This window comes from Triplophysa dalaica, chromosome 10, assembly GCF_015846415.1.
Source record: "Triplophysa dalaica isolate WHDGS20190420 chromosome 10, ASM1584641v1, whole genome shotgun sequence".
In the NCBI taxonomy this organism is placed as follows: Eukaryota; Metazoa; Chordata; class Actinopteri; order Cypriniformes; family Nemacheilidae; genus Triplophysa; species Triplophysa dalaica.
The window spans coordinates 2,682,765-2,696,193 of record NC_079551.1 but is presented as its reverse complement, the minus strand read 5'-3'; positions in this window follow the sequence as shown (position 1 = coordinate 2,696,193).

Genomic DNA, 13,429 nt, shown 5'->3' with positions numbered 1-13,429 from the left:
CAGCAAATATTAATGCAAATAAAAGCAATTATATCACGGCGCAGTACATGCTGGGAACCATAGATGAGCTTTGTTTTATGGTACCCAGCATGCATTGTGGCATAAAGTTCAATATTGTGCAATATTGACCCACCCATGGGTTAAAAACACACCAGCATTTTTTAGATGGGGATTTATTTTAACAGTGATAAACATTAAATATAAACTGTAAATTATCCATCTACTCAAAACAAGTTAATTTCCCTTCTGATACAACTTGATTTATGTTCTTTGTGCTTATTTAGAAAAGTTATGTTCAGTCAAAACTGATCAGGATATTGATGTTGAATTAATTATTACTTTTTTGTGTTTTTAATATTCAAAAAGATGTGTAAGTCTTTGCCAAAGGTTCTGTTATCTGGGTTTTTGTGGATTACCATTATGCGAAAGAGTAAAGAATGTGGTCATGCAAAGGCTGGGCTGCATATTGTCGATACTCTGCTGGGTTTTGTTTGATTTAAATTATTGTGTACCTGTTCTTGCTAATGCAGCCATAATCTCTTGCTGTACTACAGAAAGTGAAGTTTCTTTTTAAGTTATTACACATTCTAAATGAATAATAATACATGATGTGATCATTTACTCACACTGTATGACTTTCTTTCTTATACAGAACACAAGAGAAGATATTTTGAAGGATGTTAGTAACCAAACAATGGCCGTACCCATTCACTTCCAGTGTGTGGACACAAAACCAATGTCATGTCAATGAATAATGTTTACCAACATTCTTCAAAGTGGCAAACATTTTATGTGTTCTGTAGAAAAAAGTCGTATGGGTTTGAAATGATAAGAGGGTAAGTAAATAAATAAGAATTTAGTATTCTGGGTGAACTATCACATAATTATATATATTATGTTAAAAACATTCTCATTAAAAAACAAACGTCCTATGTCGTACAGCAAGAGATGCATTAATGACAGGAGGGTGAGGCCTAGTATTTGAAGATTAATGTTATATTATGAATTATTATTAGTGGACTATATCAAATAAGTTCAGGGCTGTGTTTACATTTACATTTAGTCATTTGGCAGACGCTTTAATCCAAAGCGACTTACAGTGCACTTATTACAGGGACAATCCCCCTGGAGCAACATGGAGTAAAGTGTCTTGCTTGGTGGTGGCTGCTGGGATCGAACCAGCAACCTTTGATTTACCAGTTCAGTGGTTTAACCCACTAGACCACCATCTCCATGTTTCCTGATAAGGTTGTCTTTTAACGCACTACAAAGACTCTAAAGGCACCTTACATACAGGTTTACCTTTTCTAGTTGTGTTCCCCGACCTAGGAGGTGACTTATGTGCCACGTTACCAGGTGCTGTCTATGGCTGTGTTGCTGACTCAACAATCTTTTTTTACTCTATACAGGGACTGCTTTACTGCGTTATGTGAGATAGCAGCATTCTTTATAAAAGAAGCACTTTAGAATTAGTTGAAGTTGCATTTACAAGGAATCATAGGATGAAAATAAACCAAATTGCAACGTTAATCCAGACACGTTTTTATTTAATTGTAAAATGAGTGTGTGAACCTAAAATCTCATGCGCAAATGTATCAACCCGCTACACTAACTGGCAGTGAGGTAATTTATATGACAGGTTCTCAAACTTTGGGTCATAAGGAGAGTCACGCAAGCCACTTGACGTGCATCCAAAAAACCTTTTGCGCAATGCTCTTGACATTTAGTTTTAATAATGTTCATTAAAATATGAGCAGGGCTATTTTTTTAACCTATAGATGCTGAAAATCTTGCTTTATGTATGAATGAAAAATGCATAGTGTTTAGATGGTATTTTATGGATATAATATGAAATTCCTCCATCCCCCTTGAATATCAATCCCTTGATCTCTCTCTGCATTTCTCCATTCCTAGCACTGGATATTGTATACAAACTACAATGGAATCACGTTTCCTGTTTCAGGCAAAACAAATGAAACTGTAACCTCCTCCAGTTGATCCTGTCAGCCAAACTGCAGCTTTTCGCAAGCTGCCGCACATTGGAAAAAGTCCAGTAGGAGAATATTTTTCATTGAAAAAAGTAAATATAAATCACTGTAAATATATCCATATGCTGTAAATTATTATATTGATTGAAACAAAAACATACCTCTTTGCTCTCCTCCAACTATGAGCCTGGGACAATTTCCACCGAATTGTCGTCTGCAAATTCCACCACTGCATGTTGTTTTGTGACCATCTGTTAAAATGAAATTGGATTTCTCTGAGGATCAGTAGGCAGAGTTCATATCAAACAAAAGACTAATACAAAACTATAAAAACTGTTAATGATGATCTGGTTATTGCATAGAATTAAATGTAACCAGTTGTTCATGGCCTCCACATAGTGCATAAAAACCCTTTAACTCACGACTAGTCTTGGATCATCCCTTACATGTTATGTAAGGGATGCTATATGTAAACATCTGTAATGTGAAATAAGTGAAAATTATGTAAAAAGTTAAGGGCAACGTTAATCAAAATATTCTGTTGCTGTTTACGTTTTTTCATTCATATTTTTCGACTTTAGTATTTAGTAACTGTTTTTAAAAAGTAATAACATACTTGAGGCTAGTGCTTTATCTTAAATAAGTTACTTATTCACACTTAACCTCTCTTACCTTATTGCTTACTTATTACATTACACTCTTGAATACTGGATTCTTAGCAAGAATGTCTGCTTTTAAATAAAAAATAGCTACTAAAATGTTTTAAATCAATGTTTCATGTTTAATAACTTATGAGGTAAGTGTGTAACAGGGATAATGTACAATCATCCGGTTATTGTGAAATAAAATCCTTCAGTGTGATACAAGCCTGATGACACTGTCAGAGTTTATTGTGCGATAACAAGTTCCGGACTGTTCTAGAATGTTTAATATCTTATTTTAATAACCTTAATGTTTGTCTTTGGCAATATAATATATATATAAGTAATTCTTCATTTAGCTGTTTTATTTTTTGTATTTAGGCTGTATACCATTAGTTTATGTAGAGCTTGTTTTAAGCCACCACAGTGTTATTTAAAACATTAATGAAATATCCTTTCATCAGACTATCATTTCAGGAAACTCTGTATGAACTACAAAATGTATTAACTTCCATTCTAAAACAAGGTCTAGCCCCCTCGTCGTCTTAAGTGGGAAATTCTTTTGAAATAAAAATGGAAAAATGTGCTTGGTAAGATATCTATCTAACTGTTTTATTTTTGTTGACTTGTGAAACCTTTTTATGTATCCCTGAAACAAGTGAGTGCTTCACAATATTTTTAATTCATCTTTTGTTTTTGCTTTAATTTTCAAGTGCTTGGAGACTTTCTGTCTATTGTCTGGGGGTGGTCTATAATTGCCATTGAATATAACGTCAACTGGTAAGTTAACATCAATTAAAGTAGCGAAGGTTAACTTTAGTTTAGTTAAGACTATTTAGTTAGTTTAGTGTTAGGTAAACAGTGAAACAGAAACAAAAATAAATTGTAAACAATTTTTTGTCACCTGTAAACGGAATGAATGAATGACTTAATAAATGAATTATTATTTTAAAATACTAATATTTCATGTCTGATTTGATGGATATGGAAATCAGAAATGTAACAAAATCAAAGCTAGATTGCTAGAATTGTTTGACGAGACAGCAAAACATTATGATAATGTGTGAAAGAAAAACTACATAAATTATCTCTCAAGTTCCCCAGCTAGACACGCACATAAAAGTTTATGATTAGATTCATTTTGGCAGGTAAATGCCTGGCAATGTTATTATAAATTAAATCAAACAGGAGCTGGTGAATTATAACTTCAAATCTGAATGAATCCCCAGCAATCGTCAGCAAAATCAGCAGTGATAAGTGAACACACCTGCTGTAATGTGTACAGTTGAGGTCAAAAGTTGACATACATTTAGCAGAATCTACAATTTTTTGTGAATTTACAATCAATGAGTACATGAAAATCTACCACTTTCCTTTACTTGAGAATTTTTACTTTTAAAAGTAGAAAAGTATGATTTTTTTAATTTAATTAAATGCTGAATTAAACTTACAAAAAATGCTTTGTATAATAAGCAAATAAATCACTGAGACAATGTTAAACAAGTAACAATAATATTCACTATAACGATTAGAGTAAATGATGAATTAAGTAAATTTTATTTATTTTTCTTTGTAAATAAGACTCGTCACTTGACTTGCAAAGGTTACTCTCTGCTGTCTCAGACGACATCATCTCTGTCCTGTGTCTGTAACTTCAGTCTGTTGTTCGCTGTGAGACGTAGATTGCAATTATCAACACCACCGGTTATGGCCGCTATCATTTACGGAACCCTTTTGTCCTGTGACGGCAACCGTAGCTTCTCTAATGGGGGGGGGGGTGGAGCTCTAGGTTGCAATTTCCAACTACGCCAATAGTGGCCTCTGAAACTTACACACAGAACCTTTAAATGTCAGATCTGAATGCTGATGAAATGTTTTCATTTGGATGGTTTAGATATACATCTTTACAGTATATTATACAACATTCTGTGTGTGTTGACAACCAATGTATTAGTGTGAACAGCTTTGAAGCATTTGACTCAATCCTGCAGATGAACTAACCCAGAAATATATATACAATTTAATTTCTTAAAATTCAGTCTCTACATCTCTGTTTGCACTTTTCTGAACTATTGCACTGTTACTGTTACAGTTGAAGATGATAAATGGCTTAAGCTGTATTGCTTGTTTGAAGTGTCTTCAATAAAAGACTTAAGACAAGTCACGATGCAGTTTTATTTCTATGAGACGTTTAATAGAAACATTTTTATTGACTTTACACTAGAATAATTGATTTGTGTGATCTGTTGTATCAAGACTTTTAACCTGAAGTTTACCACCTATAGATGTGCTTAAAATGAGTTGTGTTGGAAGATTGTGAGTAATTATGCAGTTTGAATTTCATGTCTTAACAGTTTTAATTCAGAACCTTTGGCTTAAATAATAATTTAGTAATAACTTCTTATAAACCTTTATTGACTTCAGTAGTTTGTCTTGTGTTCATGTAGAAAACAAATGATGGTTTTGGACACCAGATGGCGCAAAAGTCAAAGTGAATTACTGATCACATTGTGATGTCAGTTTAATACATTTGAATGCTGCAGTTCATATATTTGAGCACAACGAAGCGCTATAAACATTATCAGTTTATTCTAAAGATTTGACACTTCTTATAGAACAGACCTTGATGTTTATCAGCTCAGTGTGCTAAACTGCAGTAGAGGTGACATTTTAAGTCATTATGACATAATTTACTACATATCTAAAACATAAATACTTGCTAAATAAAACATTCCACATACATTTATGGACTTGACAGATGCTTTTTAAGTGACTTTATAAGATACATTACAGAATGAGTCTGACAAATAAATCCTTCATACAGTGTGAGCTGACACCACTGTCACTGTTTGATTTAAAGCAATCTTTTATTGGTCAGACATTGACATAGATGTGTTCAATGCTTCATTAAAGCTGTTTTTGTGTTAAAGATGAAGACAGCAAAAGAATCACACTTCAGTCACACATACAAACTCTTCACACCTCTGACATACACACACACATGGGTCATCAAACACAAACGGTCACTAATAGACAAACACATATCTCATGTTCAGCAGCAGAACAGAAACCACATTTATCTCCACATCAGGTTTGACTTTAACCCAGAAATAAATCTGTTAGAGCGTCACATGCATTCAGTGTCACACATCAAATACAGTGTATTTGAGACCCCTGTTAGTTATTCATTTATATATTTTATGATAATATTTCATCCATCTTTGTCTAAACTACTGTCGATCTTTCATGCATAGTGACACACTTGTGTTTTTGGACATTAGGATGTGATTTATTCTTGTGAACATTATGGAGGTTTAATAGGGGAGCAGTTGTTAGAGCACAATTTTTCCCCTTTGTTCCGCCAAACTTGATTTAATGTTCAATCAATGTTAAGAATGATCAATTTAATATTTATTATTATTTAATATTTTACCAAGTGTCTCTTGTTCACTTTGAGTGCTTCTCAAATCGATGATTCCACGCTTCTAGACTGTAACACAGAAAATCAATCGAGCTGATCCACATCAGGACTGAGGAGACATCTGAGGAGTCCAAAGCGAGGATACACAGTTGTATCTTTCCCTCACATCCTCAGGGGGTGGAGATGAGTCACAAAGAAAGAAGACGAGGAAACTCAAACAAGAAATAAGAACACTGTATTTTCTTTGTGTATTTATATCTCTATGTTCCTGTTGTATCTCGTTGTGAGTTCTGAATGAACAGATTCAATGATATGAAACATGATGACATGTTTTTTACGTTTACATTTTTTTTCTTTAAGTTTATGGCTTCATTATGACGTTTAATAAAGTATTAATGTCTTTGAGGGCAGAGTTTAGGACTGTATATGAAGGCGTGTGTTGAAAAGAAGGGGCGGTTTTGTGGCAGAGACATGAACATCACCTCACTGAAGACTTTACTGACGTGACACTTGTTCAGACCTCTGAAGTGTTGAAGACGATGTTTCTCTTGTTTGTTTTTCTCTCTTTGTGCTTCTGCTGTCTGCAGGGGGGTAAGTTATAAACACACTCAACTTTAGGATTAATAATATCAGTTATACAGAGCCATCAGTAGATTTGCATTTACTTCTTTTCAAATGTGTTTGATGTGCTTTTGAACTTCAGCGTCAGCTTCAATTAAGTTTGGAAACAGCACACATTTATCATTGTTGAACCAAAGTTGTTTTCCTAGAAAGTGACGAGTTTCCTCTGTTATTTGCAAAACTTTGACTTCTGAACACTTTCTGCAGGTGTGTTTGGTGATGCAGATGCAGATGTAGTGAAGTCAGTGTCAGTGATGGAGGGAGATTCTGTTACTCTACACGTTAATACTGTTGACATACAGAGAGATGATCTGATAATGTGCGGGTATCAGAGCTCTCTAAAAACTTTCCTAGTTAGAATCAACAGAGAAGCCAATACAGTCTCAGTAAATGCTGATGTTCATGATGGGATGTTCAGAGACAGACTGCAAGTGGATGTTCAGACTGGATCTCTCACCATCACAAACATCACAACTCAACACTCTGGACTTTATCAACTAATCATCAGCGGCAAGGAGAAGAACTTTAATGGATTTAAGGTTACTGTCTACGGTGAGTAAAGATTCACTTTTGACAGTAACTGTACATTTTTTTATTAGTATTATGGTTTACGACAAAATATATTTTATTTATTTGTTTATCAACTTTGAAACAATGCTCAAAGAAAGTTTAATTCCATTTTATTTCAAATTTCATACGATTTTTAATGTCGATGTCATACGACATTAAACACTGTCAACATAACCGACCTCTTGCTTAATAGTAATTCAGATTTTTGTCAATTCCTTTTTTTTTTCAGCTCGTCTGCCTGTCCCTGTCATTAGCAGAGAATACACAACCCTCTCAATCATCAGAAAGTGTGTTGTTGTGTTCAGTGATGAATGTGACACATGTGAGTCTCTCCTGGTACAAAGGAAAGAGTTTATTGTCCAGCATCAGTGTGTCTGATCTCAACATCAGACTCTCTCTACCTCTGGAGGTGGAATATCACGATACAAACACATACATCTGTGTCATCAAAAATCCCATCACTAACCAGACTACACATCTAGACATCGAACATGTCTATCACAAGTGTTCAGGTGAGTCATGACTCATGTACTCCAGCAGGCACGTGCACAGATAGGGCTCAACCTGTTCATAGCACATGTCCTTTTTCGCCCTTATACTCCGAAGTGTCCTTTTATGATGGTGGCTTTTTCAATTAAATCTGTGCTATTGGTCTCCCTATACGTCTGTCTGCCTGTTTTACAAATATTTCGCCAATAATAGGTTAAAAAAATCTTGTGAGTCTTGTTGGATACGCAAACGCTCAATCTATAAGTAAAACCTCATGGCTCCACAACATTCTGTCTTGACTGAAGTGAACTTGTTCTTTCCACAGCAGCTGAACGTCTTGCAACGGTAACGTTATCATAAATAAAGATCTTGTTGTTTGAACAACTACAGCGTTTTCTTAACGCAAGAAACATCTAAAATGTTCATTTTTATGTATTTGAGGTCTTGCACATTTAGGACTGGAGAGGGAAAGCATTTGCCTGCACAATAGCCGGCGCACACAGTAGCATTTCATCTTTTATAAATACGATTTTTGTCAAACGTTTTACAACAAGAAAACTGAGCACCAATTTACCACAACATTGTTATCTGTTGATTAAAATGGTAATGTCTGTGTTATATGAGGACGGACAACAAGAACATTCACATCGTGGGCGTGGCTTGTTGGTTTTGACTAAATCTTTGGTGTTTCAAGTCTTGCGAAACCTTCACCCTCACCAACACCCTAACCTAACTCTAACCATCTAAACTACCTATCATTGTTAAAACTGACGAAAATACACGTTTGGGGGATGACGTCAGACTCGAAACACCAAGGATTTAGTTAGAGCCGGTGTAATACACCTTATATGAGGGCTACAGACTGCGTCACTGATCTCTGTCAGAATGTGTCACACAGTTCACCAGTATAACGTTCTCTGTTGTGCTTGAATGAACAAAAACACACAAGATTATGACTTAAAGTACATTTTGTTTAGTATTGTTGTCAGATCTGCGCTGAGCGTCAGGGGCCGCATTCTTAAACTGGCTGCAGTGAGTCTAACTCCTGTCACTAATGATAATCTAAGAACAAAATAAGAAATTAATGTTTTTTTGAAGATTAATGAGTTTTCTTCTGTACTTAATTTAGAAAGACTGTAAAGTGTTTGAGAACTGCATTCAACTTCTTATATTTTCTACCTGTTAGACTCTCTGTTATTAACAGTAACTAAATCTTAAGCTTTTGAATCTTATTATTTTCTTAAATCTTATTATTTTGTGTGACTAATAAAGGGGGGGGGTCGCCCTTTTTCAGTTTCAGCACATGCCCCTCATGGCCTAGTACTCCAGGTCTGTACATCCCTCCAGGTTTCCTCCCATTCATTGTCTGTCATTTGTACATTTAAGATCTTCTCAAATGTTGTTAATGTTTCTAAAGATCCACAATCCTTAAGAACTTTGTAGAATGATTTTGCAGAATTGTCTTGGAGTAGAAAATACTTCCTGTCCAGAGATGATTCAAGCAAATCTTAGCGGAAAAGTATGTTTCAGGATGTTCTTATGGAGAAAAGACAAAGTCACATTCAAAAATCACCAGGGAACCAAAATACAACCATGAAAACATATTTCCCATCAACTCTTTAAATAGCGCCCTCTTGTGTCCTTAATGACATCTATAGATTGAAAAGTCGGAAAACACAGATTCCTTTTGAACATTAAATTAAACACCTCTGGGGTGAACAAAGGGTTTGTAAAAAACAAAAATAAGTGTTTAAAGAACAATTGTGATTTTATTGTCCCAATACTTAGACATGACACATACACACACACACACACACACACACACACACAGTCATCATATTATGACCTTGATGGCTGAAGTTGGAGTTTCTGAATTTGACTCTTATATTCACTGATAATTAGGGGGGAATGGATTATATATATGTATATATATATATTCGCTCTGAAAAAATAAAGCAAATTCTTAAAAACGTGAAAAGACGCCTAACATGGGTATTTGAACCAGTAAATATGAATATCTGTGCTGTTAGTATAAACCTTTGGTAAAAACTTCATTTTTTATGGTAAGGTTGACATTTTTACGGAAATGCCCTTCTTTTATTCCTCAGATTGTGGATGCTGTTGTAATGGTCCTGAACCTGTGATCCGATTGGTCATCTCTGCTGTGGTGGGCGTGGCTACTGTCGCAGTTCTGGTGTATGACATCAGATCTAGAAAAGTTCAGACTTCAGCATCAGATCTTCACTGATAATATTGTACACAGTCACATCTACTGTAGCTTACACGTGTGTCTTTGAGTCTGTACATTAGCAACATTTAACACTTTTAAATGACAAACTTTAGCTTTTGATTTAACTTTTGACTTTATTATACAACATCTCATAATTTGGATTGCACATTGAAAATATTAATGATTATTGTATGTTTGTCTTGTTTTTTGTGTTTATGCAGTAATCTGTTAGTTCATGACGGAAGTAAAAACTAAAAGCAATATTTCATGGCTATAACATATATTGTAATGTTCAGCCGGTGAGGGGTTAATGGTTCTGCTAGATTTGTAGTAACTGTGGTTATTAATGGCAGTCAATACACCAAAAAAACATTTCAAGTTCAGCTGACACATACAATTTATATATATGCATATGTTACAATCTTTAAGACTGAACATCTGATCATATTTGTGTTGTCATTGTGTTGAATATCTGTAAAACAACAGAGAAACTTCATTATGTGAGCAAGTACACTTGACAATAAATCTCTTCTGATTCTGATAATACTCGAGCACTTTATTTTGAGATTTGTAAATTAAATTTTTGTTTGTCAGCAGCAGGTGTCGCTGTTTCTACATTTTAACTCGTCACACGTATACAGATTTCGCCATTTTATAACTACATTTCTTTCAGAATTTGTCGTAAAACTCTTTTCATTTATCTTCAGAGGAATCATCGTGATAACTCATCAGTTATTCTTCATGTGTGTGTGTGTGTAGGTTTAGTTTAGTTTAGTCTTTATTTCTCTCTCAGTGTTTTTGAGGCGGAGGCTGAGATCTCAAACACTGAAGACTTGAATAAACTCTTGAATCACTTTACTGATCATCTTTAGTAACAACATGAAGACGATCTCTTTACTCTTTATCATCTCTTTATCATCAACGGTAAGTAATGACATTATACAACACTTTCCTACAAACCGAGTAAACTACATCAGACTTTATATTTAATGTGTAAGAAGAAAACATTTACTGGTCAAGACTCAAAGATGAAAGATCTCAACTGAATCTTTTACAGACACACAGTGTTTGATCTCTCAGTGTTTGTGTCTTCAGGTGTTTGATCTCTCAGTGTTTGTGTCTTCAGGTGTTTGATCTCTCAGTGTTTGTGTCTTCAGGTGTTTGTGTCTTCAGGTGTGTTTGGTGATGAGACTGAGAGAGTGTCAGTGAATGATGGAGAATCTGTGACTCTACACACTCATGTTACTGAACTACATAAAGATGATCTGATAGTGTGGAGGTTTAATGGCTCTCGCATAGCTGTGCATCGCATCAACGGACCGTTCTACAGATACAGGGGACAGCAGGTCTACAACAACATTGATCCATTTTATGACTCTGATGAGAGATTTACTGACAGACTGAAGATGAACCCTCAGACTGGAGATCTCACCATCACACACATCACATCTAAACTCACTGGAGATTATCAACTACAGGAAACAGGACAAAATTATTTTTCATCTTCTAGTTTCAGTGTCAGTGAGTATCACAAGCTTTATTTTAGTAATGATAATATTAACATAATGATTCAACATCCTGAACAATTACAGTGTGAAATAACAGACATTTGTGCTGTTAATGTTATTGTCTGATGGTAAAACGCTCAAACATTCTGTGGTGAGATGATCAGATGTCACTGAACAAGATGACAGAACCCAAACACAGGCAGTAGAAGGGTTAACAAAACTACTTTTATTAATACAACAAAAACCCACGATGGGGAAAACCGTACGAAACAAGGAATCAAACTAAAATACTTATGGGGACAGATGAGAGAGATGAAACACAGCGGAGAAACAAAGGGGCGGAGCTTAACGAAAAACAGGAGAAAAAAAATTGCCACAACTCAATGAGTTGTTTCAACACGATGAATTGGTTCAAATGAGTCATTACGTCGAGAATCGGACATTAGTGGACATCGACGCTGTTTGTTTTTCACAGCTGTAGGATAGGGTGACCACCCGTCCCGCGTAGCGCGTGCGCGCACAGCGTTTGAAGCCCAATTCATGCGTCCCGCAAATTGAGAAGGTGTCACGCATAATCAATGCTTTCTCAAAAAAAAGTTGGTCGCTCTATATCCTCGAGCCCCAGACAGCCAAACGAACATTACTCGACAGTTCAGCATGCTACTGTTGCCACACCCACCCCTCAGTTGAACTGCTGACTAGGTTGTTCCGTTGTTGTTGTCATGACAGCGCGCGCACATTCACACACTGGGAAGGAACTTTTAGATGCGCGCTCCAATTTGAAAAAATGGAGAAAGAGAGTCTGAGCCAGGGGCGATTCTAGGTTTTCAATATTAGGGGGGCTCAGCCTCCAATGAGGATATATATATAGAGAGAGAGCCACACTCTAATCACCACATATTGTATACGTTACTAAAATAAATCATTAAGAAAGAATATGCAGAAAAGCATAAATACAAATTATTGTTATTCAAATGAATATCACATTAATCGGTCAATCTGCAACATTTATATTTCAAAGTGACAACAACAGTCACAAATCCATAAAATAAATGTCACAATCAACTGCTGAATCATTATTTAGTAAGAATAACTTATGGTGCTTTCATTTCGCTTGAGGTAACGTTAACAAATAGTTAACGAGGGGTGAACGCACATAAAACTTTTAAACAGTGGAAGGGAAAGGGGTCTTGTATCGCTTCCACATCATATTAAGATGCATTTATAACAAAGAATGGCAAAAATGCAGATGTCATGTTAATGAACACACCTTGTAAAGTTACTCTGCTAATGACGTTAACTCCAATGTGCTGACGTGTGTGAACTGAAGAATGCGCTAAATAACGCAGCCTAACGCCGTTTTCATAATAAGAGTTTTAAAGGGGGCTACAAAGCGATCTCGAATTCTTGTACAGATTACATTACACACAATATTTTAGGGGGGCTGAGCTAGAACTTAAAGGGCCTAGCAACGCCACTGGTCTGAGCCATTAATTAAAAAGAGAAGGTGTGGGTACAAGAAAGACTGGGGAAATTAAATAGCTAAAGTAAATCGTAAGTGGAAGTGCATTTGTCAATTCATTGAATGTTCAAAATATTGTGAATCTTTATTTAAAAAAATATACATTGGCTGGCCTATTCAAGAGCATACATCAGCAATTACACATGTTTAGGGGAATAGGGCATTATACCATGTAAGGTGGTATGTGCTAGAAATGGGTAAACCACTAGTGAGTCTGTCCGGGGGGTGGGGGCACCGCCGCGCCAGGCAGTGTCCCACATTGTCCCTCAGAAACATACCCCTTGTCCCCCCTTCGGCTTATTAGCAGGTGGTCACCCTACTGTAGGACATCAGAATATGACATGAATGATCCGTCTGAGACTCTGTCATGTGATGCTTTTATGCCTCTCTGTCTGCCCAACACCAAATGAAGTTGAACGCATACTTTAGTTTGGAGACA